This window comes from Symphalangus syndactylus, chromosome 17 (assembly GCF_028878055.3).
Source record: "Symphalangus syndactylus isolate Jambi chromosome 17, NHGRI_mSymSyn1-v2.1_pri, whole genome shotgun sequence".
Classification (NCBI taxonomy): Eukaryota; Metazoa; Chordata; class Mammalia; order Primates; family Hylobatidae; genus Symphalangus; species Symphalangus syndactylus.
The window spans coordinates 68433794-68457398 of NC_072439.2; the positions used below are offsets into that span (position 1 = coordinate 68433794).

The 23605-nt window shown below is 38.3% G+C and overlaps 1 long non-coding RNA gene across 1 annotated transcript in view; it reads right to left on the bottom strand.

Annotated features, from left to right (window-relative positions):
• Positions 1-13528: 13528 nt before the first annotated feature.
• The window catches only part of LOC134733307 (uncharacterized), a 68271-nt gene continuing 58194 nt past the window's right edge, over positions 13529-23605 (bottom strand). Inside the window, exons 2-3 of the long non-coding RNA XR_010116790.1 lie at positions 22159-22237; positions 13529-13865 (exon numbers count right to left, since the gene is read on the bottom strand). This is a non-coding gene — a long non-coding RNA (uncharacterized lncRNA). The remainder of the gene's footprint in view (positions 13866-22158; positions 22238-23605) is intronic.

Consider the following 23605-nt stretch of genomic DNA (forward strand, 5'->3'; position numbering starts at 1 on the left):
AGAGAGAAAAATAGATAAATGAAGAGACATGTTTGAAGATAAGACGAAGAACTTAAAAGATGTCTCAGAGTTTCCAAAATTTTGACATAGTGAACTCAATGTAAATTATCAGTACGTGAGATTATATTAACTAGTGTGGAAATAACACTTTATATTACTATGTCCAAACATGTTCTTAGTGTAACAGGGCAAAAACTCTGGCAGAAAGCTATAATTCTATGGAAATACTATGACTTGTTTTCCTAAGGCCAAACTGCATGCAATGGGCTGAGTTGAGAAAGAAACCCAGGTCTTCTCATTTACATAGTTTATCAGAGGCTGATTAGCTCTAGTGGAGAATGTACATTTAACTTAAGCATGAACCAGCAATGAGGACAATCAGGTTAAATGATTCCAATTTAATCTTTCATTCCAATAAGACACAACTTAAAATTTAATGTTTTCCTTATAACCATTGACCTGAGTGGGAGCTCCGGAAGGCTTTGAAAATGGTTAATAGAGGAGGCAACTTCAGGAAATTAGAGAAATACAGTGTTACATTGGGTCGCAAAAGGTTAGGCTCATAAAATAGAGCAGGAAAAAATATAGAGTGCATCTAAAATCAAATCTGTAATGAATTACGATGAAGCTCAGAGGCATTTGTATAACTAACTGCTACTCTCCAGATTTCTGTCTGCAGGGGCCCATGAGCATCTTTCTCATTGCAGAAATCTATCATTTTTATTGTAAATTTTTTTCTTAGAAAATACATGCAAAGAACATTTTACTATCATTGTAGCTATGAAATAAAATTAAAATATAGTTAAATATAAAACTTATTCCAGTTATGGAAATGCAGTTACCTTAATTTTTTAAATGGTTTTATTTTTCACTGTTGATATGTTCAGTGAAAATCAATCACACATGGAACAAATACCACAAGTCTTATAGACCGACTCAACAAAAAGATTATTAAATAAACTGTGATTTAGCCACCAAAGTCTCAGCAGAAGCTGTTTATAATTAATCTTTCCTGTCCTTACGTAGATGCAGTGAAACAATTTGCAGTAATGTTGCCTGCAATTCTTTTGTTAAAGAACAACTCCAGGCCGGGCGCAGTGGCTCAAGTCTGTAATCCCAGCACTTTGGGAGGCCGAGGCGGGCGGATCACGAGGTCAGGAGATCGAGACCATCCTGGCTAACACGGTGAAACCCCATCTTTACTAAAAATACAAAAAAAAATTACCTTAGCCGGGCGTGGTACCTGGCGCCTGTAGTCCCAGCTACTCAGGAGGCTGAGGCTGGAGAATGGTGTGAACCCGGGAGACGGAGCTTGCAGTGAGCAGAGATGGCGCCACTGCACTCCAGCCTGGGTGACACATGGGGACTCCGTCTCAAAAAAAAAAAAAAAAAAGACTCCAGGCTCACAGTTTAACATCTTTTGTGTGAATTTGAATTCTTGTGATCAACTATTATTGTCTTATAAAGTAAAATATTTGTTATTTTTCTATTTATAATATTTCCTATTATAATAATCTATGTGTGATTAAGATAGCTAAAAGTAAAAAATTTTTGTGGAAACTAAGAATTTAAATATAACTAATATGTATTAAAAACAATTACCTTTTTTCTCGAGTACAAAACTTTATTAAAATAGGAAAATCATACAGGTAGTGACAGAAGAAAATGCCACATAAAAAGTTAACAATGTGCATTTTTGTGTTACAATTATGATTGCTTATTTTTCTTCTTAATTTATTTCAGATTGTGTGATAGTTTTTTAAGTGACATTTTATTATTTAATTCTAGAAATTAGAGATTGTAAATAATTTTTTAGATTTTATTGTTTCAAAAAAGTAGACAAGGAGTCATACATTTTCTGGGAAAATAACAATTTAGAAAAATGTTGAAAATATATCTAATCCTAGGGGAATCTTTGCAAGTGATTGTTGTTTTGAGAGTGGCTCTTTACTGATATTCACCTAAAATAAAATACTTTGAAACAGTATCTCCAGCCAAGAAAAAAGCTTACAAAAATAAACAGTTGAGTTATCCTGGAAACAAGAAACACTTTTTTTCATGCACGTCCGTTGTGAAGAGACCACCAAACAGGCTTTGTGTGAGCAACATGGCTGTTCATTTCACCTGGGTGCAGGCGGGCTGAGTCTGAAAAGAGAGTCAGCAAAGGGTGGTGGATTATCATTAGTTCTTATAGGTTTTGGGATAGGCGGTGGAATTAGGAGCAATGTTTTGGGAGCAGGGGGTGGATCTCGCAAAGTACATTCTCAGGGGTAGGGAGAATTACAAAGAACCTTCTTAAGGGTGGAGGAGATTACAAAGTACATTGATCAGTTAGGGTGGGGCAGAAACAAATCACAATGGTGGAATGTCATCAGTTAAAGCTATTTTTACTTCTTTTGTGGATCTTCAGTTACTTCAGGCCATCTGGATGTATACATGCAAGTCACAGGGGATGCGATGGCTTGGCTTGGGCTCAGAGGCCTGACATTCCTGCATTCTTATATTAACAAGAAAAATAAAACAAAATAGTGTTGAAGTCTTGAGGCGGCGAAAATTTTGGGGAGGTAGTATGGACAGAGAGAATGGGCGATGTTTCTCAGGGCTGCTTCAAGCGGATTAGGGGGCGGCGTGGGAACCTAGAGTGGGAGAGATTAAGCTGAAGGAAGATTTTGTGGTAAGGGGTGATATTGTGGGGTTGTTAGAAGAAACATTTGTTGTGTAGAATTATTGGTGATGGCCTGGATACGGTTTTGTATGAATTGAAAAACTAAATGGAATAAGGGAAGGAGAAAAACAGATATAAAAGGTCTAAGAATTGGGAGGACCTAGGACATCTAATTAGGGAGTGCCTAAGGAGATTCCGCTAGTCCTGCCAGCAAAGATTATTTATGTACTTCAAGAGCTAAGAGTGGCAGTTTGGGGATAGCATGAGGAGATATCAGCTGCGATGGCTTGGAGAAACAGTGTAAACCGGCAGTGTAAACAAGAGCAGGGCATGTATGAGTAGTTGAGAATGGTAAATAGGAGTATGACTAGACAGAAGATAGTAGGGGTGACAAGTTTTTTTGGGGGCACAGTCTAAGTTGGTCTGGTGTCTGGAATGAGACTGGGGCCTAATAAAAAGGAGCTCAAATGGGCTGTACCTTGTAGCATTCCGAGGACAGGCCTGAATTCTGAGAAGCGAAAGTGGTGAAAGTATTGTCCAGTCCTTTTTAAGTTGGTGGCTGAGCTTGGTGAGGTGTGTTTTTAAAAGACCTTTAGTCCGTTCTACTTTTCTTGAAGACGGAGGACTGTAAGGGATATAAAGATTTCACTGAATACTAAGAGCCTGAAAAACTGCTTGGCTGATTTGACTAATAAAGGCTAGTCTGTTATCAGACTGTATAGAGGTGGGAAGGCTAAACTGAGGAATTATGTCTGACAGAAGGGAAGAAATGAACATGGTGGCCTCTCAGACCCTGTGGGAAAGGCCTCTACCTATCCAGTGAAAGTGTCTACCTAGACTAAAGGTATTTTAGTTATCTGACTCCGGGCATGTTGAGTAAAGCTAATTTGCCAGTCCTGGGTGGGGGCAAATCCTCGAGCTTTATGTGTAGGGAAGGGAGGGGGCCTGAATAATCCCTGAGGAGTAGTAGAATAGCAGATGGAACACTGAGAAGTTATTTCCTTGAGGATAGATTTCCACGATGGAAAGAAAATGAGAGGTTCTAAGAGGCGGACTAGTGGCTTGTACTATAGCACAGCCTGCCTTTGCTGGTGTGTGGCGATTAGGCCTGGTGGAACTGCCATCAATAAATCAAGCGTGATCAGGATGAGAAACAGGGAAGAAGGAAATATGGGGAAATGGGGTGAATGTCAGGTGGATCACAGAGATACATGGGGGTCAGGTGTGGTATCAGGAATAACGAGGGAGGCGAGATTGAAGTCTGGGCCAGGAACAATGGTAATTGTGGGACTTAACAAAGAGTGAGTACAGCTGAAGGAGCCGGGGAGCAGAAAGTATATGTGTCAGGTATGAGGAAGAAAATAGATTTTGGAAGTTATGAGAAATGCAGAGAGTAAGTTGAGCATAGTTTGTGATTTTGAGGGCCTCTAAAAGTATTAGGGTGGCAGCAGCCACTGCAGAGAGACATGAGGGCTAGGCTAAAACAGTAAGGTCAAGTTGTTTGGACAGAAAGGCTATAGGGTGCGGTCCTGGCTCTTGTGTAAGAATTCTGACTGCACTAACCATGCCTAGGAAGGAAAGGAGTTGTTGTTTTGTAAGGGATTGAGGTTTGGGAGATTAATCAGACACGATCAGCAGGGAAAGCACGTGCGTTTTTATGAGCATTATGCTGAGATAGGTAACAGATGAGGATGAAATTTGGGCTTGATTGAAGTAATGGGGGCTGTCTGTGAAGGCTTGCAGCAGTACAGCCCAGGTAATTTGCTGAGCCTGATGGGTGTCAGGGTCAGTCCAAGTGAAAGCGAAGAGAGGTTGGGATGACGGGTGCAAAGGAATAGTAAAGAAAGCATGTTTGAGATCCAGAACAGAATAATGGATTGTGGAGGGAGGTATTGAGGATAGGAGAGTATATGGGTTTGGCACCACGGGGTGGATAGGCAAAACAATTTGGTTGATAAGGCGCAGATTCTGAAGCCTTGTCTGGTTTTAGAACAGGTAAAATGGGGGAATGGTAAGAAGAGTTTATAGGCTTTAAAAGGCCATGCTCTAGCAGGCGAATGATAACAGGCTTTAATCCTTTTAAAGCGTGCTGTGGGATGGGATCTTGGCATTGAGCGGGGTAAGGGTGATTAGGTTTTAATGAGATGGCAAGGGGTGCATGATCGGTTGCCAGGGAAGGAGTAGAGATGTCCCATACTTGTGGGTTAAGGTGGGGGGATACGAGAGGAAGACGCGAAGGAGGCTTTGGGTTGGGGAGAAGGGCAGCAATGAGATGTAGCTGTAGGCCAGGAGTACTCAGGGAAGCAGACAATTTAGTTAAAGTGTCTCAGCCTAATAAGGGAACTGGGCAGGTGGGGATAACTAAAAAGGAGTGCTTAAAAGAGTATTGTCTAAGTTGGCACCAGAGTTGGGGAGTTTTAAGAGGTTTAGAAGCCTGGCCGTCAATACCCACAACAGTTATGGAGGCAAGGGAGACAGGCCCTTGAAAAGAGGGTAATGTGGAGTGGGTAGCCTCCGTACTGATTAAGAAGGGGATGGACTTACCTTCCACTGTGAGAGTTACCTGAAGCTCGGCATCTGTGATTGTCTAGGGGGCTTCTGAGGCGATTGGGCAGTGTCAGTCTTCAGCCGCCAAGCCGAGAAGATCTGTGAAGGAGTCAGACAGCTTTGGGCCAGAGTTCCAGGGGCTCTGGAAGTGGCTAACAGGTGAGTTGAACAGTCTGATTTTCAGTGGGGTCCCGCACAGATGGGACATGGCTTAAGAGGAATCCCGGGCTGCGGGCATTCCTTGGTTCGGTGGCCAGATTTCTGGCACTTGTAGCAAGCTCCTGGGGGATGAGGTTCTGGAGGAATGCCTGGCCACTGCGGTTCAGGCATTTGGAAGTTCTCGTGTGCTGGAGATGTGGCTGGGGGTTGTCTCACAGTGGAGGCAAGGAATTGCAACTTTTTTCTACTATTGTACACCTTGAAGTTGAGGGTTGCTGCCAAATGAGTCATGAACTGGGCTGGATTTTTGTGTTTCATGAAAAACAGCCTAAACGCTACCTGATTTGGGATAATCAAAAAGGAGCATTAACCTTGACTATGCCTTTAGCTCCAGCCACCTTTTTAAGAATAAATTGCTGGGCAGGTGGGGGAGGGCTAGTCACAGAACGAAACTGTAAGCCAGACCTGGTGTGAGGAGGGGAGGTGATAAAATGATTATAGGGTGGGGGAGTGGAGGCTGAGGAAGAATTGAGGCCTGGCTTGGCCTGGCTAGGAGGAGAGAGGTCAGATGGGTCTGTAGAAAAGGAAGATTAGAAAGACTCAGCAGTGCTTGGGGTTGGGACTGAGGGGACAGGTGGGAGGGAAAGAAGGAAGATTTGGGACGAGGTGCATTGGGCACAGAGACTAGGAAGGTACTGATGTGTAAAAGAATGCCTGGATGTCAGGCACCTAGACGATTTGCCCATTTTACGACAAGGATTATTTAGATCTTGTAGGATGGAAAAATTGAAAGTGCCATTTTCCGGCTATTTGGAACTACTGTTGAGTTTGTATTGGGGTCAAGGGGCATTGCAGAAGAAAATAAGATGCTTAGATTTTAGGTCAGGTGAGAGTTGAAGAGGTTTTAAGTTCTTAAGAACACAGGCTAAGGGAGAAGAAGGAGGAATGGAAGGTGGAAGCTTGCCCATAGTGAAGGAGGCAAGCCCAGAGAAAAGAGTAGAGACATGGAGAACGGGTGAGGGGTTCTTGCCCTCCAGAAAAGCAGAGAAGGGGTCGGGGTGCAGAGATATGATGTCGGGGCACAGAAATAAGGGATCGGCATGCAGAGATATAAGATGTTGGGGCACGGAAATAAGGGATTGGGGCACAGAGATATAAGAGGTCTGGGCACAGAAATAAGGGATTGGGGTGCAGAGATACGAGGTTGGGGTACTTGCCCTTCCCCCAGAAAAGTGGGACTTGCCGCTAAGGGTGAAGGAGAAGTGGTTGGGGGTTTCTTGCCCCCCAGAAAGGCAGAGAAGGGGTAGAAACACGGAGAGAAGGGGTTGGGGTACTTGCCCCTTCCCCAGAAGAGCGGGACTTGCCGCTAAGGGTGAAGGACCAAGGCCGGCATCCCTGCGTGGTCTGACACCTCTGAAACCTGGGTGAATAATCAGAGAGGCATCCCTGCAATGATTAAACACCAAGGGAAGGCTGCCTTCCCTAGTCCATGACTGGCGCCGGAGTTTTGGGTCCACGGATAAAACGTGTCTTCTTTGTCTTTACCAGAAAATGAAAGGAATTGAAATTAAAAGAAGGGAGAGATTGAAGTGTGGTGCCAAAATTGAAAGGAGAAAGAGGTTGAGGGATAGTGAGGCAGGTTGGAGAAGAGGGTAAAAAGAGGCCGCTTACTGGATTTGAAATTGGTGAGATGTTTCTTGGGCTGGTTGGTCTGAGGACCTGAGGTCGTAGGTGGATCTTTGTCACGGAGCAAAGAGCAGGAGGACGGGGGATTGATCTCCCAAGGGGGAGGGGGTCCCTCGATCCGAGTCACGGCACCAAATTTCACTCGCGTCCGTGTGAAGAGACCACCAAACAGGCTTTGTGTGAGCAACATGGCTGTTTATTTCACCTGGGTGCAGGTGGGCTGAGTCTGAAAAGAGAGTCAGCAAAGGGTGGTGGATTATCATTAGTTCTTATAGGTTTTGGGATAGGCGGTGGAGTTAGGAGCAACATACACTTTTTAAAAGATAATTACATTTTATAACAAATTACTTTAACTAATAATCCAAATGGAATCATCCTCCTTAAAAATGTTTTGTTAGTAGTAATTATTAAAATCATAAATCATTTTGTAAAATTTGGACTTTTGGTACAAAATGAAGAGAAAGTATTTAAAAAGTTATTTCAAAAAATTTAGCAATAGTTTGTTAAATTCAGATAGTATATTTGGAGAACAAAAATAACTGAATATCATCAGGAGTTCAAATGTAATTTGCATTGAAATTAAGGGACAAGGCACTTTGGGAGGCCGAGGCGGGCGGATCACGAGGTCAGGAGATCGAGACCACGGTGAAACCCCGTCTCTACTAAAAATACAAAAAAATTAGCCGGGCGTAGTGGCGGGCGCCTGTAGTCCCAGCTACTCGGAGAGGCTGAGGCAGGAGAATGGCGTGAACCCGGGAGGCGGAGCTTGCAGTGAGCCGAGAGGGCGCCACTGCACTCCAGCCTGGGCGACAGAGCGAGACTCCGTCTCAAAAAAAAAAAAAAAAAAAAAAAAAAAAAAAGAAATTAAGGGACAAGGACAGAATACAAGGAAATCAAGCTATTTTATTATACCTTTTTTTATTGATATTAAATAGCATTTGAAATAAAATAGAAATGATTCTGACACATCATGAATTTGGTGTCTCTGCTGATTATGAAACAGACTTCACAGAATATAAAATGAAACACTAACAATTTATTTGACTACTCTGCATTTCTGTGTTGACACAGTAATATTTCATTAAACAGAACTATTATCTACCGCTGTCCTTTCCTTGACCCTCAAGTTTATCTTAATTTGTTTTAGATTTTGAAATGAGAGGAATGCAAATAAAAAATGTTGAAACATGGGGTTGAGTGTAGTGCATTCCTGTCTGCTTTCAATCCCTCCTCTACAGAGCTTTCCTTGTCCAGCTCAGGCAGGAAATTTGTCACTTCTCTGAGCCCCTAAGGCAGCTGATGTCTTTGTGTGTTATTCACTCAGTGATTTGGTATTGTCTTATAATGTTTTAATAATAAACACATTAGTTCATACAATTGTCTTCACGTGAATTTTCCTGGGCCTTCACAATAGTCCAGGGAGTTTGGAGAAGGCAGGTATTATTATCCACACTTTGAGGTAGGGGAATGGAAGTTCACATGTTTACTTAAGGCCAACTGGCTTTTTAAATGGTGGTAGCAGATATACAATCTAGAATTATTTTCCATTGTATTATTAAACATTGTAATATTATTTAATTCAAAAATTTATGTTGAACTTTGAAATATCCAACTGGAATTTTTAAAATCTACCATATTTTTAATTACTTACTAATTTTTATTGTTTTAACTAATTACCACAAAAGATCTGAAACTAGACTTTTGGACTGCCATTTCTATGTGATAGATGCAAAGGCTGAAGCTTACAGAGATTCCATAATTAGCCCCAAAGTTATAGTGCCAAGGTTACAGAATCATTACTAAAATGTAGGTGTTCTGAAGTTTTATCCTATACCCCATGATGCTTTTTAATAGAGAATGAACAAAGTTATTAGTAAATCCCTCCTTATACTTTACAGAATATATACTCATAGTAAATATTATATAAACTGAGTCATTTTAATTTAATGTGAAAATAGTTTTTAATCACTCTCTATCTACACCTGTAAATACAGTGATATATAAATAGGCAAACAGATCTTTGCTATTTCACAAAGATTCCTTTATTATCTCAACAAAAAAAATTGAAGGCTTAAGTCAATTATAAGAGAAAGAAACAGCCAGAAAAAGAGCATGTGGCATACTTAAACTTACTAAAATGAATTAAATTGAATTTATCTTAATCACTGAATTCAAAGTACAGTTTACCAAATTATGCAATGCTGCAAAAATAAGACTGACTTTCAGACAGAAAGTAAAGAGGTAAATTTTATTCAATATATATAAAAATACAGAAAATAAAATCATCAGGGGTCAGTTGATAACAATTCATTTTCACTAAAAATTGACATCAGGTATTAAGATAATAGTCTAGGTAGATGTTTTAGCTGGCTTTGGTATGTGTACTGAAAAATTAACCCTCAATAATTTCACAAATATCTGTGGAGTGCTTACTATGTATAACCTATTACATCATGCTATCCTCACAACAGCTCAATAAGATAGATATTAAGTCTATTAGTGAATGATAAACTGATACTGAGTTTCTAGATCTCAGCTGTCTAATAGGCCTAATGCAGTGGCCACTAGCTAAATGTGGCTATATATTTAAATTTGAATTAACTTAATTAGATACACAATTTAAAATTCAATTATTCACTCACACTAGTCATGTTTCAAGTGTGCAATTGCCACATATGTCTAGTGGCTGTCCTATTAGGCATACAGATGTAATGCACACCATCATCACAGAAATGTTAATCACACGGCACTGATCTAGATCTCGTAGTTCTTCAAGAGCTTAAGAAAGCTAATCTCCACTAATTTACTAGCCTGCATGCTCACATTATATAACACCATTAAGCATTTCTTTAGCAAAATGTTTCTTCAGCACATTCTGGTGTGAAGAAAAAAGCATCACCTCAGGGATATGAGAGTTCATATCTTTTCTTGATTATAATTCTATAATAGATATGGGTGCCTCAAGCATCATAGAATGAAGCCCTGGTTACTGATATATAAGCCAGTAACTCCCTTTGCATTAATGTCATAATCATTAAGAAACTATATTTCCAACAGGGAGAGAATTCTTCTTAGTTAACATTCTGAGCTGCATAAGAGTTGCATACATTATAATGTAATGTAGGTTAAAAAAATTCTTGCAAGGCCAAGAAGACTATGGTACACATAGGCACAAAACAATTGGATACAAAAAAATCTGTGATAACCTCTAATTCTGTCATAGAGAGAACCCAAAGTATTATAGACAGCTTTAGACCTGCTTTCTTTCTGGTTGAATAGTAAAGCATGTAGACGGCTTCTTGTACCTGTATTTGATATCTCTATTCAGTTGGAAAGAAACAGTACTTACACAACCTTAAAGAAACCGGAAGCTAACTATCCATTCTTTCTTCTAAAATATGCACAGATAAGTAAGATCTCCAGCATATGAGGAATGCTAGCCACTTGAAAGAGAAAGGTCAAGAAAAACCAATTTGGGAAAGAAGTAAAAAATTAAAGAATTCTTTAATGCAATCTGTTATATTTAAGAAGATACAATATCTATAAAACAAGAAAGTAAGTTATAAAAATGAAACTGTTACAGGAAAGGGGTCCCGATCCAGACCCCAAGAGAGGGTTCTTGGATCTGGCGCAAGAAAGAATTTAGGGTGAGTCCGCAGTGCAAAATGAAAGCCCCAAGGGCGGCCGGTTGCCCATTTTTATGGTTATTTCTTGATGACATGCTAAACAATAGGTCTGATTATTCATGCCTCCCCTTTTTAGAACATATAGGTAACTTCCTGATGTTGCCATAGCATTTGTAAACTTCAGGGCGCTGGTGGGAATGTAGCAGTGAGGACAACCAGAGTTCACTCTCATCGCCATTTTGGTTCTGGTGGGTTTTGGCTGTCTCCTTCACTACAACCTGTTTTATCAGCAAGGTCTTTATGACCTGTATTTTGTGCTGACATGCTATCTCATCCTGTGACTTAGAATGCCTTAACCATCTGGGAAAACAGCCCAGTAGGTTTCAGACTCATTTTACCCAGCTTCTGTTTAAGATGGAGTTGCTCTCGTTCACATGCCTCTGAGAGAACCACTGAACAAGTAGTTTTAAAAGATTACGTATTTTAATATATCTATTGTATATTTTACATATATGGTATATCATTTGTATAACAAATGGAAACTTTTTAAAAAAAGAAGAAATAACTCAAAACATAGTGTAATTACATGGAAATTATAGGAGAAAAAATAAATAAAGAGTACTTGATGGTTCCACATGTCCAACAAGAGCCTCCGAAAAGTTGGCAGGAAAAAAACGAATGAAATACATTCTTAAAAAGAAATACTCGGCCAGGCACAGTGGCTCACGCCTGTAATCCCAGCACTTTGGGAGGCCGAGGTGGGCGGATCACGAGGTCAGGAGGTCGAGACCATCTTGGCTAACATGGCGAAACCCCGTCTCTACTAAAAATACAAAAAATTAGCTGGGCACAGTGGTGGGCACCTGTAGTCACAGCTAATCGGGAGGCTGAGGCAGGAGAACTGTGTGAACCCGGGAGGCAGAGCTTGCAGTGAGCAGAGATAGCGCCACTGCAGTCTGGCCTGGGTGAAAGAGCGAGACTCCATCTCAGAAAAAATAAAAAAGAAAGACTCAACAAGTTCTTCAGAAGTAAAGATAGAGATAAGTCTTCAGTTTGAAAGACTCCTCCAAGTGCTACTAAGAGTGAATTAAAAAAAAGAATCATACTTAAACACACTCCTTTAAAATTTCAAAGTTTCAAAAATAATGTATTGGATTTCATTTAAAAAATGTTTACAAAAGACATCATTAAGAAAATAAACAGAAAAATCAGACTGGAGAATACTTGAAATGCATGTATAGGTCTAAGGAATTATATTAAAAAATTATAAATAACTCCTGCAAATCAAAAATAAAACAATCCAATGAGAAAATGAGCAAATTACTTGAAAGAGTAATCATTCCTCAAAAGAATCAGATGAAAAAGTAGCATACAGTATGGTGGCTCTCTCTTTTAAGAAAGTCTCCTTCATTAATATACAATGCCCAATCCATTAGCTTTTTTTGTTTGTTTTTCACCTTCTTTTACCACTGACTGCACAAGGATGTGGTTTATATTGTACTAAGAAAACTTGCCTGTGAGAACCACATGACAGGTTTGGTGCCAGTGGTGTTGGTGGTAGTTCTCTCATTTTTGTCTTTTCATATTATCATTATTTTGTTTTTGATATCTTTATTATGATATAATTGATATACAAAGAACTGCATAGGCCGGGCATGGTGGTTCACACCTGTAATCCCAGCACTGGGAGATCAAGGTGGGTGGATCATCTGAGAGTCAGGAGTTTGAGACCAAACTGACCAACATGGTGAAATCTTGTCTCTACTAAAATACAAAAATTAGCTGGGCATGGTGGTTGGCACCTGTAATCCCAGCTACTCGGGAGGCTGAGGCAGGAGAATCGCTTGAACCAGGGAGACAGAGGTTGCAGTGAGCCAAGATCGCACCATTGCAGTCCAGCCTGGTTGACAGAGCAAGACTGTCTCAAAAAAACAAACAAAAAAGGAAAAAACTGCACATATTTAATATGTACAATTTCATGAACTTGAATATATGCAAACAATTATGAAGTGATAATCAAAGTCAAGATAATGGTTATATCCAAAACTACACAAGATTTTTTGTGTTCATTTGTTTTTATTTTTTGCTTTTGTTTTTTGATGATCTTGGTTGTGGTGCTGGTAGTAAGAACATTTAAAGTGAGATCCACACTCTTAGTAAGTTTTGAAGTGCACAATATACAATACTGCATTAACTGTAGGAATTTTGTTGTACAACAGGCTCTAGAACTTTTTCATCGAGCATTATCAAAACTTTACACCCTCTGAAGGACTGCCATTTTCCCTAAGCTCCAGGCAGCCATTCATGTAAGTGGAATCATGCCATATTTATCCTTCTTTGACTAGTTGATTTTATTTAGCATAATATCCTCTAGGTAAATCCATGTTGTCACAAATGGTAGGACTTAATTTTTTAAGGATGAATAGTATTCCATTGCATGCATATAGCACATTTTGTTTATCAAATTAAGTGCAATGGACACTTAAATTTTTTCTATATCTGAGCTTTGTAAACAATAATGCAATGAGTATGGATCTCTCTTTGAAATTCTGAATTCAATTCTTTTGGATATATGACCAGAAGTGGAATTGCTAGATCATATAGCAGTTAATCTTTTGAGGAACCTTTTTGCTGTGTTCTGTAGCTATCGCACCATTTTATGTGCCCATAATGTACAAGAGTTCCAATTTCTCCACATCCTCACCAATACTTATTTTGTGTGTTTTTATTAATAACCATCTTAAAACAAGTATAAGATGATACCTCATTGTGGTTTTGGTTTGTGTTTCCCTAATGATTAGTAGCGTGAAACACCTCTTCATGCATTTATTGGTTATTTGTATCTGTCCCTTGAAGAAGTATCTGTTCAAGCCCTTGGCTCATCCACTTTAAAATTTCTTCCTCTCTTTCTTTTCTTCTTTCTTCCTTTTTCTCTTTCTTTCTTTTCTTTCGTTCTTTCTTTCTTTTGCTGTTAAGTTGTAAGAGTTTCTTATATATTTTGGAAATTATCTTCTTGTCAGATACATAGTTTGCAAAATATCTTTTCCCATTGTGTAGGTTGTCTTTTCACTCTGTTGATTGTCTTATTTGCTGTGCAGAAGCTTTTAAGTTTGATGTAGTCCCACTCCAGGTTGGGTGGGAAAATTGAGCAGTACACAGACCAAGCAGAGCTCTCAAGCAGGCTGAAAAGAAAATGCAAAAGTATTTGTGTGATAATTTTTAGCCGGTCTCATAAATTAAATAAAAACATTTTTCCCCAAATGGTGCGATTTACATTAGCAAAGATTACTTGCTTAAGGAACAATTTAAAAAGTAGCAGAGGGTTGAGTTTACTCAGTTAGGTTCTTATCAGAAGATAGATTGAGAGATAGTACTAGGAACTAGAAGTGTTTTGCAATGGAGTTGAATTTAAACTAGAACCACTACCCCCGCAAAAAAAAAATGAAAGCACAGGAATTTTACTACCATTAAGAAAGTGTTGACAACAGTATAGTGAATGCCATATGATGTAATTAAGCACTTGATTAAATAATCCCTGTAAATATATAACTTCTTACCTTCTACTAAATTTATTGTTACTTATTTTTATTCACTGAAGATTTTAACTTCTGGAAATTTTTCCTTAATTCTCACAAGACATAAGGTAAATACAGGTATCAGAAAAATTGAATGTATATTGTAGCCAAAAATTGGGAAATATTGGTAATTATTTTAAAATATCATTTAGGATGTTATCAATTATTTTTTAAAAGCTAGTAATAAATTTCATAGAAAATGTGTAAGAATCTGCATTTAAAATACATATATTTCTAAATAATTAAAAACATTTGCTCATCGAAATAAAAATCAAAATTAAATCACAATGAGAGAAAAGGTTTGCAATATAATTACATGACAAATTTTATTTTGATAATATATAAAGCACATCTACATATCAGTAATAAGAAGACCAAAAAACACAATTTATAAACTGGTCCTATGACTTGAACAAACACATAAGAAGTGATTTAATCAAATTATATGTGTGTATGTGTGTATTAAGGCGCTAAGCAGTATTAGTTAATGGAGAAATGCAAGTTAAATTTTGTTCCTTTGGGTATGTGAAATAGCACAACCACTTTGAGAAACTGAAAGTTTCTACTAAAATTAATCTTACATCTTTTCCGCAAGCCAAAAATTTTAATTCTAGTATTTACAAAATAAATAAAAATGTATGTTCACAAGAAGATTCTATAAGAATATTCATAGCAGCTTTATTTATAAAAGACAGTAACTAGATGCATTCCAAATGTGCATTAAGAGAAAAAATGGATAGAAAGACTGTGTTATTAATCACACATGGAAATTTGGCACATAAATAAAAAATTTTATTTGCAACAACATAACTGATTTTCAAAATCACTATGTTGCATAAAAGAAGCCAGACACAAACAAGCATATTTTATGTCATTACATCTTATGAATTTTCAAAACAAGCCAAACCAATCTATAGTGATGGTGACATAATAGGAAATATATATTTGGTCTCTGCCCCCAGTTTCTGGCACAGAGTTCCTAAAAGCCTTGTAATTTCCAAAGCAATAGAGGTGCTAGGAGAATCTTTGTTTCTAGTATTTGGTCTTTGATCTTAGTTTCTGACATAGGGCTCCTAAATTCCTTGGGATTTACTGGAGGATAGAAAATTTTTTTTTTTCTAATGAGGTATCTCTTGGTGGCCTTTTGTATAGCTCTTGGATGGGGGCTGGTCACTAAAAAAACCAAGCCATGATTAGAAGCTTGGAGCTTGTAGCCCTACTCCTCATCCCCTCCAAGGACAAGAGAGGAACTAGAGATTGAGTTAATGATTATCAAGCATACATTAGAAGCTTTTATAAAAATCCCTAAAGTTTGGAGAGCTTCTGGGCTGATGAACACATCCATATGCCAGGAGAGTGGTATATCGCAGCTCCATGGGGATGCTCGAGACCCTTCCAGATCTTGCTCTATGTACCTCTCAGTCTGGCTCTTATCTGTATCCTTTATCATTGTCTTATAGTAAAAAGATAAACTTCAGTGTTTCCCTGAGTTCTTTGTGCCATTATAGCAAATTCTCAAATGTGAGGAGAGTATAATGGGAATCCATGAATTGTAGCCAAGTCAGATAAAAATGAGAGTAACCTGGGAACCTACTACTTGTGACTGATGTCCAGTAGGGGGCAATCTTATGGAACTGAGCTCTTAATCTGTGGCATCTGGACTAACTTTATATAGGTAGTATCAGAATTGAGTTATGTTGTAGGACACCCGGGCAGTGTCCAGAGAGTTGGAGAGTTGGTAGGTGTGGCAAAAATAAATTCATACATTTGGTGTCAGAAGTGAGGTATTGTATGAGTATAGAGAAGACTGTATTTTCTCTTTATAGTGATATAAATCAAAATAATGGCAGAGATGTGTTGATTTAAAAAGGACAAAGGGAGCTTCCTGGTATAATGGGAATATTCTATATCTTAACCTGGGTGATAGGTGCATGGGTGCATAAATATATAAAAATTGATCAGGCTGTAAGTTTAAAATTTGTATGTGGCCTACACGTAAATTATATTTCAATGATAAAAAGTATACCCGTAGAAAATCTATTATTAATAGTAAGACACCAGAGTTTTCCTTTATTTGACAATCAGTATTCAAAATGCAAAGAATGTTTTTATTTTAACATTACTTTTTGAACATTATTTACAAAAGACTATTTTGCTCTCAAATATTTTAAGGTAAGCTTGTTCAACCCACATGCAGCCCACATGCAACCTGCATGCAGCCCAGGACGGCTTTGAATGAGGCCCAACACAAATTGGTAAATTTTCATAAAACATTAGGAGGTTTTTTTGCTCATCAGCTATCGTTAGTGTTAGTGTATTATTTGTGGTCCAAGATAATTCTTTTTCTTCCAATGTGGAAGCCAAAAGATTAGACACACCTGTTATAAACCATTCTGTAATTTTCTGCTTGAATAAATAGTATAACATTACTTGTTGCTAGAATATGTTACAGTTACAAATTTGTAAAATACCCAAATAACAGGAGGGGACCAATTGCTATTAAAAGGAAAAGAATACATAGCTTTAAATTATTTTATCATGAAACATTGACTGAAAATTAGTAAATCACGGATACAAGTAAGGAAGCTAAAAAAATAAAGTATGGAAAGGGAGAAATAAGTAAATTTGAGAATTCAATAATAAACCAACATAAGTCAAGAGCAAAATCTATGGAAAGAATTTTTTAATGACAAATATGCTAAAATGTTAAGAGAAAAAACACAAAAATAACAGTAAATACAAAAAAACTACAAGTGAATAAGAAGACATTAAAATGTTATAGGAGATTTCTATATGTACTTTATTACACTAAATTGTAAAGGTTTTAACAAATTGATTCAATAATTAAAACACTAATCAGGATAAGCACAGAACAAAATGAACAAATTATCTCTGACAAAATAAACATGGATAATTTTACAAAAAATGTTATGAAAATTTTAAATAGCACTGATATTATTTAAATTGCTTCATTTTTAAAAATTAAATACTTCCAAATAAATTATAGGAAGCTAGCATAATTATACTACCAAGATTGTACAGAAAAGTACAAATAAAAACCTTATCTATGGTTGAATGTTATTTATGAATGCACATGCAAAGACTCCACATAAAATGTTAGCTCATCAAATACAATATATCAAAACATTGATATATCTTGAGTAAATAGAATTTAACTCAGCAATGAAAATGAAGTCAAAATTTGAATAACTAATAATACTATGATGTATTATCTTAAAAGATTAAAAGACAAAAAACAGCTTCACAGATGACGTAAAAGATAAGGTGCAATTCATCACCAATTTCCAGTTTAATAAAAGTTTCAGTAACCTAAAAATAGAATGGCACTTTCTTAATTTGATAGAAAGCATCTATTAAAAACTAACATTATACATCAATTTTAACAGGGAGACCCTAGACAGTTCTATTAAAGGATCCTAATTTCTGGCTTCGCTAGAGGTTTACTAAAGAACATTCTATCCAATATGTAGCATTAAAAACTTGACCTGTGAATTAGATATCAGTATCTTCTTCTCTTTCTCACTTAAATCACTTTTGTATTCTGTTGACAAAATGTATATTATGCTACACTTTACACATATCTGTGCGATATACATAGAGCAATAAAAATGATTAAAGAGCAGAGCAAATGGTCTTGACTTGACCCTCACAATTAAAAAAATTCTACAACGCTTATTTCAACTGTAAGTATATTTGTCTTCTGTGACTGGTTATACATTATGTTGGATCGGAATTCCATTCACATAAACTCTAATGCTTGCTTCAATGTCTCAGCAATCAACTTCTATGCCTTACCAGTCTCTGAACACAAAGTTTATTCTATATAATTTAGGATCTGAATCACAAAACAAAAAAAGTACATTGTTATTATCTTATACGTGGAATTATTTTCTTTTCAATTTTCCACCTCAAATTAGATTCATTCATTCATGAATATTTACTAAGCTTCTTCTCTGGGTCAGGCTTTGATCTAATTACTATTGGCACAAAGATTAGTGACCACCAAAGTAACACAGTTTAATAGTGGAATTATTCAAGAAAACAAAGTTGAATAAGTGATATGTAGGAGATACGAATATAGTGCTATGAAAGCACATAGGCAATTTTAAATACATCCTCTCTATACTTTACAATACCTGGTACACAATGAGTTTAGTTATTTTAGGTTAGCAACTACCAACTACTTTTGCATACTTATTTCACAATAAGCATTTAATCTTCTATTCTATGTTTAATATGTCCCTTGAAATTAACTTGGAATCATCAGAAGACCTGATCTCCTCTTCTCTCAATTTACTCCATTTCATGGTATATTGGTTATATCACTAAAATATATCTGCTCCAATATCTTTTTATCCTCTTCAACTGCCACATAGACCAAGCTACCACAAAATACAACCTCATCTCTCCAATAGCCAGCAGTCGTATTTCCTCGTTCCCACTTTTTTTTTTTTTTTTTTTTTTTGAGACAGAGTCTCGCTCTTTCACCCAGGCTGGAGTGCAGTGGAGCCATCTCGGCTCATTGCAGGCTCCACCCCCACGGGGTTCACGCCATTCTCCTGCCTCAGCCTCGCGCGTAGCTGGGACTACAGGCGCCCGCCACCTCGCCCGGCTAATTTTTTGTATTTTTAGTAGAGACGGAGTTTCACCGTGTTAGCCAGGATGGTCTCCATCTCCTGACCTCGTGATCCGCCCGCCTCGGCCTCCCAAAGTGCTGGGATTACAGGCGTGAGCCACCGCGCCCAGCCTCGTTCCCACTTTTAATCTCCAGCCGTGCCACAAACTCAATGCAGCCTGAGTGGTCTGTTTAAAACACTTTTTTGCCTAAAATATTTAACGGCTGCTCATCATACTCAGGAAACACCATGGTTCTCATCATGGCCTACAATAGTATTATCTGGCTGAATCTCCCTCAGGAAATTTGTCATGGATGTTTCTTCTACATGAAATTTTCTTCTCTGAGATCTCCTCATGCTTGTTTTTTCCTCATTGTTTAGGTATCGGTCCTATTACGTTCTCAAATAAAATTTTCTTTCTCCTCACTTCCATCTGAAACTCTATGACTTTCTACTCCATTATCTAATTTTAGTTTTTTATTTTTATGTTTTAATTTTTAATTTTATTTTTTTGAGACAGAGTCCCGCTCTGTTGCCCAGGCTGGAGTGCAGTGGCGCGATCTCAGCTCACTGCAACCTCCGCCTCCTGGGTTCAAGTGATTCTCCTGCCTCAGCCTCCCAAGTAACTGGGATTACAGGCACATGCCACCATGCCTGGCTAATTGTTTGTATATTAGTAGAGATGGGGTTTCACCGTGTTAGCCAGGATGGTCTCGATCTGCTGACCTCGTTATCCGCCCACCTCATCCTTCCAAAGTGTTGGGATTACAGGCATGATCCACCATGCCCAGCCAATTTTAGTTTTTTCATAACATTTTTCAGAAACTGAAATTACCTCAGAGTATTGCATAATTGATTTTTATCTAATTTATTATGCATATACTTAGGACATTAATGAACATACTATTTTAGCTCAAGAGTTAGCTATCTACTATTAACTCTTTACTTGGTGTCATGAATTTAAATCCACTAGGTTAGAAAAGTAGGTTTCTCCATCTTATGCCCCAAACAGAACCCCTGATCCATTCGCCTCACTTCATTCTTCACTAATTATTAGTGCTTATTAAAAAAAGTATCTGGCATAGAGAAAATGTGCCACTAAAAAAAATTAATTAAATTAATGAATGAACAACAACCCTCAGGATATAGGTTTCACCATTGTACAGGTGATTGCACTTTGTTAAAGAATCATATGTGACTAAGGGCAATCATTAATTTTATTTAATTTCTCTTAATGTTAACATCCTATAAATATATTAAAATAATAATGAGAGTCACCGAAGATATCAGTTGTTCATATATCCATGTTCCTCATTGGTCCTTATTTTCATGCAAATATGAATTTATAAAATTGTAGTCATGATCAATTTTGCCAGATAGCTTCATAATTCTAATTTAAACTGATGTACAATATTCTATTAATTAGTTGAACCAGAAGTTTGCTACTATTTATAGATATTTTGGTTATCAATAATATACAATACAATGTACGATACTTAGTATATACATTCTTTCATTGACTTATCACCTGCCTTACTTCCTAGTATTAAATTATAAAATTGCATAAATCAGCTAAAGATTATAAACAATTTTATGGCTCTTAATATCTATCACAGAAGGTGTAGGAAATACATTAGTGATTATTGCATCTCTAATGTAGTACATCCTTAATGCAGCAAGCATCTCTATTGCATTCCTAATGTGCTAAACACATAGTGAATATATGATTAAATGGTGAATATTATCTAAATGGTTTTCCACGGACACATGCTAATTAATATTGCATATAATATCAATTGATGTTTTAGACTTTTAATTGCAAAAGGTATCTGTTTTACTGATTTGCTATATTTGGTCAAATGTTTTTCAATATTGAATATTTTCTGGAATTTGGCCTTTCCACATATACATTTGAGGTGCTTCCCCAAAGTCTGCATCTCCATGGGTATCATGGTTCACAGTGGCTTTTCCAAATTTTTCCAGTCTACTTGCAGTGCCTGGGACTGAACAGTTCCAGCAATGGCACCCACACAGCTCATTGCAAGGCCAGACTTGGTCCCACATAAATCCTGGTTGCCAAGATTTGCCAATCAAAACTTTCTGGCTGTACACAGTGGCTCATGCATATAATCCCGGCACTTTGGGGAGCTAAGGCGGGATGATCACTTGAGATCTGGAGTTTGAGACCAGCCTGGGCAATATAGTGAGACCCTACCTCTACCAAAAAATGTTTAAAAATTAGCCTGGCACAGTGGCGCATGCCTGAAGTCCCAGCTACTCAGGAAGCTGAGATGAGAGGATCACTTGAGTCTAGGAGTTCCAAACTGCAGCGAGCTATAATCACGTCATTGCAGTTCAGCCTGGGCAGCAGAGCAAGAGCTGGTCTCTTAAACAAACAAACAAATTCTAAATCCATTTTAACTGTCAAGGACTGTGCAGTGACCCCTGGACAGGTGACTGTGTACAAGAACTGGGATTTGCATTGGCCCTGTCCCAATTTTTCTCCTTTAGGCCACTCCTTTTTTTTTTTTTTTTTTTCGAGACGGAGTCTTGCTCTGTCCCCCAGGCTGGAGTGCAGTGGCACGATCTCGGCTCACTGCAAGCTCCGCCTCCCGGGTTCACGCCATTCTCCTGCCTCAGCCTCCCGAGTAGCTGGGACTACAGGCGCCCGCCAACACGCCCTGCTAATTTTTTGTATTTTTAGTAGAGACGGGGTTTCACCGTGTTAGCCAGGATGGTCTCGATCTCCTGACCTCGTGATCCGCCCGCCTCGGCCTCCCAAAGTGCTGGGATTACAGGCTTGAGCCACCGCGCCCGGCTAGGCCACTCCTTAACCATACATTAAGTTGACCAGATTCCCTAAGGATTTCCAGTAGTTCTGACTACTGTGTTTTACAAGAGCCCCATGGACTGACCCTAGTTCCAGAATGGTGATTTGGTAAACAGATAACTCTTGCCAAACAGCTTTGTTTCACAAGACTCTGCGAGATTGAGCCACCTGAATGATTCAGACAATCTGATTTGAGGTGGCTTTCACTTACACTATTCATAAAATGAGTTTAGGGCTCTGGACTACTAATGGCTCACCACCCTAACTTGCACTTGAGGTAGGTGTCTGGGCCCATATATGTACTCTTGCTCATCCACGTAGGATCCATGATGTCACCTCCAGTCTACAACACCTAGGAAGAGTGGGGGTAGTAGCAAGCAAGCATCTTTAACCTTGTATATCCTTGCCATTGCACTCAGAGATGTTATCCTACCATTTCTGTTGTCTTCACTGGATGAGGTAGTCCTTCTGGAGTGGCCACAGAATTCTTCCTCTGAAGACTTTGAGACAGCCTGCAAGCAGAACAGGACCATTTGCTTGATATCCTCTCTTACCTCCACTTACACGGTGACATTAGGCTTTCCTGGATTTGTCAACGGTCATGTTGGGAGAAAGACAGACACATTTTGCTCAAGTGGGGCCGCTGTTCACACCCTTTTCTGGATATTTTACTATTCTCCTACTGGTAATACTTTGTGGAAGGCAGAAGTATGGTCAACACGGAAAGAGATCATGTTCTAGGATTACATGTTTTGACCTCAGGAGATCAAAGAAGATAGAGTTTATGCTATAAAGTCCCACATAGTAAATTAAATATGACCAGAAAATGAATTATTTTTCACATTATATTGCATATGCTGGATAAATTTGCTTTTGTTGTCATTACCATAAAGTATAGTAAAAACAGTTAAGAGAGTATTTGGAGTTCAGTATTCACAGGTGGCACAAAGAATAAGTTAGTGTCAAGAATAATGATGCATTAAGAAAATATTATTTTATTTTAAGTTCCAGGATACATGTGCAGGATGTTCAGGTTTGTTACACAGGTAAACATGTGCCATGGTGGTTTGCTGCACCTATCAACCTATCACCTAGGAATTAGGCCCAGCACACATTAGCTATTTTTCCTAATGTTCTTCCTCCTCCTGTCCCCACTAACAGACCAGTGTGTGTTGTTCTGTGTCCATGTTCTCTCATTGTTCAGCTCCCACTTATGAGTGAGAACATGAGGTGTTTGGTTTACTGTTCCTACATTAGTTTATTAGTTTGCTGAGGATAATGGCTTCCAGCTCCATCCACGTCCCTGCAAAGAACATAATATCATTGTTTTTTGTTTTGTTTTGTTTGGTTTGGTTTGGTTTTTGTTTTTGTTTGAGACGGAGTTTTAGCTCTTGTTGCCCAGGCTGGAGTGCAGTGGTGCAATCTCGGCTCACTGCAATCTCCACCTCCCAGGTTCAAGCAATTCTTCTTACTCAGCCTCCTGAGCAGCTGCGATTACAAGTGCCTGCCACCGTGCCCAGCCAATTTTTTATTTTTTTTAGTAGAGACAGGGATTCCCCATGTTGACCAGGTTGGTCTCGAACTCCTGACTTCAAGTGATCCACCTGCCTCGGCCTCCCAAAGTGGATGACAGGCATGAGCCACCACACCCGGCCAATCTCATCCTTTTCACGGCTGCACAGTATCCTACGGCATACATGTACCACATTTTCCTTATCCAGTATATCATTGATGGGCATTTGGGTTGATTTATGGCTTTGCTATTGTGAATAGTGCTGCAATGAACATACGAGTGCATGTATCTTTATAACAGAATGTTTTATATTCCTTTGGGTATATACCCAGTAATGGGATTGCTGGGTCAAATGGTATTTCTGGTT